General features: G+C 42.3%; 1 protein-coding gene across 1 annotated transcript in view; it reads right to left on the minus strand.

Annotated features, from left to right (window-relative positions):
* lingo2b (leucine rich repeat and Ig domain containing 2b) overlaps nucleotides 1-4163 on the minus strand; it is a gene marked incomplete at its 3' end in the record, with an annotated part of 31062 nt that extends 26899 nt beyond the window's left edge. The window contains exon 1 of the mRNA XM_080042370.1: nucleotides 4035-4163. The remainder of the gene's footprint in view (nucleotides 1-4034) is intronic.
* Nucleotides 4164-6000: the final 1837 nt, after the last annotated feature.

The raw sequence follows: 6000 nt of genomic DNA on the forward strand, positions 1-6000 counted from the left end.
ACATCCTTTTTCTGCATCGAAACTCAATGACCTCGAGCCCCAGTTACGGAACACATACAGAAAACTGCAGGGAAGAGCCTGGACTGTTAAGGAATCTGTACACTGCAAGGCACAAGAAATGCTTTACAAATGTTTCTTGGTAATAAGCTTCATTGTCCACTGAATTAGTTTTCTCTTTATATTACTGCAGAAACTTTTTCCAAAAACAGATGTCTGTTGCAGACAATGTGTTTTGCTATCTTCCGAGCAAACGTTTTTATTGAAATGTAATGTATCGACATTTTCTGGTACAATCAGTAAAATTCTCTATTCCAGACTCGAACTCTAAGTTACAACAAAAGAAAGCATTGACTAATAATCAACTTGGAAATAAAACTTTGACAACATGCTCAAAGAAAAAACCTGAAAGTTACATTGCCTTGGAGGTAATCCGTTATAGTTGATGTTTGTCACTTAGTTTATTAAAAAGGTAACACAATTAATAGTGTGATGCACGTTGTCCCTAATGCTGAATTACAGTATGGCATGTTCAGGTGCTGCTGGGAAGATCCAACACTTGGGAGACGAGAGGCGGCTGCCTAATAGCATTTTACTCATTAGTTCTGCTGTGGAAATTGAAAATCGGATGATGATTATTAAAGTAATTAAAGATGAGTGAGTGTGTGTGTGTGTGTGTGTGTGTGTGTGTGTGTGTGTGTGTGTGTGTGTGTGTGAATGTGTAGTCCTTGAATGGTGCAGCCAGCTGTGTACATTGTTTTTTCTTAATAGATGGATGCAGAACAGTGACTTTAATGGATGCACTGTTAGCCTAAGAATGCAGCCAGCTCCAATTTGTCTAGATAAAAATATTTTTTTTACTCCCTTAAACTAATCTGTGTAACTTTTATTTTGAGCCAGCACATTGAACCAGGCAGTGGATGATTGACAGCTGATCATGGACTATTACTAAAGTGTTTTTGCAGTAGCAGCAGCAGCACTTAAACACAGCGGACTGCTGCTGACTGGGCCTCAGCAATAGGGCACTGCTACACACCTCATGTTTTTCTCAGCCTTCTAAACTTCCACTGGCCTGGTTATTGTTTCTATTCAATTTAATGGGGGAAAATTCTGTTTTCTTTTGACATCTTTTGAAAAGAAAAATTATAAGCAGCCTAAATTTAACCAATTCATAACGTGCTTAACATTTGCACAGGAAGCAAAAAAGAGTATACAGTACTTCATATTTGATAAAACCCGAGTCCTTCTTAACCTGGGAAATGCCAGAGTTGGTAATGGATACTAATTTCCGCCATTATTTCCAACTTGTGCGAAGTACCTGCCTGAATAGCCTGAATAATGATTAAAATATATATTTTTAAAAGAAAAATCTTTAGGCCACACTTGTTGCTGCAACCTGTTGCATGTGTCCCTTTACACTAACTAAATATCAAAGACCTATTTTTACGTAATCCATTCAATGACTACATTTTTCCCCCTTCGGCTTAAGTTGGATATTTTTAATATTAGAAAGCATTTCTATGCTCTTTAGAATTTGCTCTGGGTGTGTCGTGCGCATGTGACCATAGTGAGTGAGCTGCATTGTGGCTGTTCTGTTCCCACTGAAGAAGCTAATAGCCAGGGAGCACGGAAGGAAGCACTAACAACGCCCATAAAGGAAATTAGCAGAAACACACACCCCCACACCCCCACACACACACACACGCACACACAGATGAACAACTAGCAGATAATACACCAAACACTGGTGCACTCTCCCTCACAATCATTTGCACTGTGAAAACCATTGTCATCTGTAGGAGTGGTGAAAGCAGGTGAGGGGTTTTGCAATTGACCAGTGAGGCTATGGAGGTCAGGATATTGGTCTACAGCTACTACTACTACTACAACCGTCCAAAGACACGTCAAGCGAGCACAGTAAAAATGTCTTCAAAACAGTTCAAAGGCGTCACCACTTCCATTTCCACTTGATAACCACCGTGGAAGCTTCCCTCCCATATGACACACACACAGGCGTGACAAGCCCTGCTGCCAGTCCCTATACCGAACACGCACAAGGAAAGGTGGCCTGAGGAGAGAAGAGAGGAGAGGAGAAAGAAACAATAGGAGAGAGAGTGAGAGAGATCCCACCTTCCCTCCATTATCTCCATTTCCCATCCCCCTCTCCCCCTTAACGAGGGATACTTTTCCCTCCTCGCCTCTCATCTCTCTCTCTCTCTCCTCCTCCTCCTCCCCTCCTCACCGTCTCCGGGGACCAAACACACCCCTGACAGGTTGCCATGGAAACGCCTCTCACACACGCTCCCTCTCTAACTCACGCTCTCCCTCTCTCGCTCTAACTCTCTCGCTCTCTTTCTCTCTCCCTCTATCTTGCAGCATCGTGTAACGCCTGTATCCTCTCTCTACCTCCATTAGCATCCCTGTTGCTCAGAGGCAGACAGCAATAGGTGGCAGTTGTTGGAATAAAAAAAAAAAAAGAAAAAAAAAGAAAGAATGCCGTCCATGTGATGGAATTTCATTGGTCAGATAAAAAAATAAAACCGACAAGAGAGCCGGAAAATTTGGCCATGGTGATAAATTATATTATAATTTATAAAAATGTTCCTTCTTCTTTCCTTTCTTTTATGCGTTTCTTGCCAATTTCCCCCCTACTGAACTTTGCTGTCTCCATTAGGAAAAGATAAGGACGAGCTGATTGCATTTGCTACACAATTACCGCGGCCATCATGCCACACTCAATTAATGCCCGCGGAAGTCAGACAAGAGACAGTGTAGGCCTTTAGCTGAGTGAGTCCCTTTTGACTGGAGCGTAACTCATTTATAATTCAGTCATATTTCTCATACTTAAAGCTCAGGACACAAGTGGGTAAAGCGGAGGGGATTTTTTATTCTTATCTTTTTTTTTTTCACTCTTCCCTTTTGCAAGCATTCATCCGCATGAAAGGAGATAGCTAAAACTATATCTCAACCCCCGCAGGCTTTTAGGGACCCGGGATGTCCACTTTGGGAGAAGGGGGGTACACACACACACACACACACACACACATACACACACACATACACACACCAGGACTGTGTTCCTTTTCTACAGGAACACAAAAGCACCAGGCACCAACTTCACACACACACACACACACACACACACACACACACACACACACACACACACACACACACACACACACACACACACACACACAGTACATGTCATGTGTGTAGCTCCCCCCCGCTGTGCAGCTCGGGGAGGGTTTTTATCCACCTTGTGAAGTGTGATGGTGGCACCCGTGTCATCCAGTGCACAGAGGCAATCTCTTTGCTGCGCCTATCTTCAATAGAAGTATAATGGAAGTATGGGAAAAAAGGAAAACAAAAGCTAAAAATACAGTGACATCCACAAGCGTCACCAAGCCATTCACCTGGGCAAGAGGGGCGGGGTGAATTTAATACATACAACATTCAAAGATAAAAACATTTTAACATTGCTTAATTGATTCTCCCTTTGATCTCTCTCTCTCTCTCTCTCTCTCTCAGACACACACACACACACACACACACACACACAAAGCTGGGTGGGTGGGTGTGGGTGGGTACTGGGTAGGTGGGTGAAACAAGTGTCGTCATCCACCCAAACTCACAAAGACAGTGAATGCAGCACATTGTCATTCCCTCAACACCTCCTCATCATCAAGCTGATGCGTGCGTCCAGCTCCATTCACAGGTGTACGCAGACAGACGTCATGTGGGGACTTCGTTTACTCATTTAAATATAATTTACTGAATTAACTTGCACGCTCACGAGCCTATATCCTACTGCCCACACAGATAAGGGGATGGGGGGCTACGCCTATATGCTCTGCTGATGAAACCAGGTGTCAATATCACTTTCCCAATAATTAACAAGTCAGTTTAATAGAGTCGTGCTTGGAGAGATTGTTTCCCCCCATAATTCTTTATAGCAACATATTGGAGCCACTGAAGCTATAGGCTGTAGCATTAAAGTTGTTCAAATGCTAAGGAAATAGTGTCACGAGGCTTACCTTTTTTTTTTTACCTGCTCCTCCACATGTCAAAATCCAGCTTCACGTGAGTGGGTTAGGGGAGTCCGCGGCGCACTCTCTTCACTGACTCACACAGGCTGTAGAATAGATTGCAATCCCCCCTCTCCGCTGAGTTTGGTCTCCTTATGTCAAACAAAACTACAGTCGTCAAAAGAAAATCCGAGAAAGAAAAAAAATATGTTAATGAAAAGTGGTCTTGGAATATGTTTTGTCTCCGATAACCAGGCAGCAGCTCATCCTTCTTGACGGCGGCTCCGGGTTCTGAAGGCAGCGGGTGACGGCGGGTAGAGAGAGGTAGAGAGAGAGATGGAGAGGAGTGAGAGAGAGAGAGAGAGAGAGCGTGAGAGAGAGAATGGAAAGAGAGAGAGAGAGAGATGCGTCAAGCAAGCAGCTGCGACGCTGAGTTGGTTTTTCCTTCAGAGTAAAAGTCTGAAAAAATATATAGAATAAGAATAATAATCTATCTATCTATCTATCTATCTATCTATCTATCTATCTATCTATCTATCTATCTATCTATCTATCTATCTATCTATCTATCTATCTATCTATCTATCTATCTATCTATCTATCTATCTATCTATCTATCTATCTATCTATCTATCTATCTATCTATCTATCTATCTATCTATCTATCTATCTATCTTTGTTTTGCATTGTATTTGTTGGGCAAATGACAAATAGGTAGGCCTAACGAAACTTGATCTTGAACTTTTTAACCAGCCTTAACATAAACCTCAGCCCTTACCCAACCTTAAACCAAGGAACCAAACTCAAATTGAATGATTCATGAGGACTAGCATGTTGTCCTCAAAAGGAGGTGAATCCACACAATGTTAATGTTAACTGATGTATGTCCTCATAGTGATATATCAACCAACACATGCACACATACAGATGCACGCGCACAAATAGCGTGCACACACACACACACACACACACACACACACAGAAAGACAGACAGACAGACAGACAGACAGACACACAGACTCACACACACACACACACACACACGCACACACACAGAAAGAAAGATAGACCGACAGAAAGACAGACAGACACACACACACACACACACACACACACACACACACACACACACACACACACACACACACACACACACACACACACACACACACACAAAAGCCTACAGAACATTGGTTATCCAGTGACATTTAATTGTGATTGCAATTCAGGCTGAGTTCATGCTGCTGTCATTTAGAGGACGGTTTAATGAGTAAACTGTAGAAATGACTTCATGTATAAATGACACTTAGCAAATGCGTCTCTCGAAGTATTTATCTTTTGCTCAGCAGTTTCTTCTCAGTAGGATTTCCCTTTCTTTTTTTGTTAAATTTCAAGCTCTGTCAGTTAGTGAATGGAACTGGGCACAGTGTGAGCTGAGAGGATGCTGAGGGAATGAAATGTAGACAAGAAGGAGGGAGGGAAAAGGCCAGGCAGTGAAGTGCAGTTTTGTATCGAGACGTGCCTAAAGCAATAAAGAGCAGTGCAATAAGAGCAGTGCAATGTACATATGTAACAGTAAGGCGTGTACGACAATTGAACCCAAACTCCAAGCAGAAGTTTTTTTTTTATGTGTTTCTGATTAAAGAATGGGAAGCAGGTGAGGCTATGGGCAGGGAATGGTAACTTATGGAAGTGTATGGAGATGGGGAAAAGGAGGGAAAGTTCAAGGGCCTCTGGTGGACAGAACAGACATGACAGAGAAATGAGACTGAAAAATGTTGCTTGTGATGGACACGCAGAGAGAGAGAGAAAGAAACCATGACAATGTAGACTTAACAGTAAGGTTTGGATACAAATGTACTAATATAAACGCAGTTTGATCATAGGCAACAGTTAGAAAAGGAAAAAATTTAAAGTGTTAGTGCAATAATGACAATAGTGAGACATGCTGGATGTTTGATAAAGTATGGACAGC

The sequence above is a fragment of the Ammodytes marinus genome (genome assembly GCF_949987685.1).
Source record: "Ammodytes marinus genome assembly, chromosome: 15".
In the NCBI taxonomy this organism is placed as follows: Eukaryota; Metazoa; Chordata; class Actinopteri; order Uranoscopiformes; family Ammodytidae; genus Ammodytes; species Ammodytes marinus.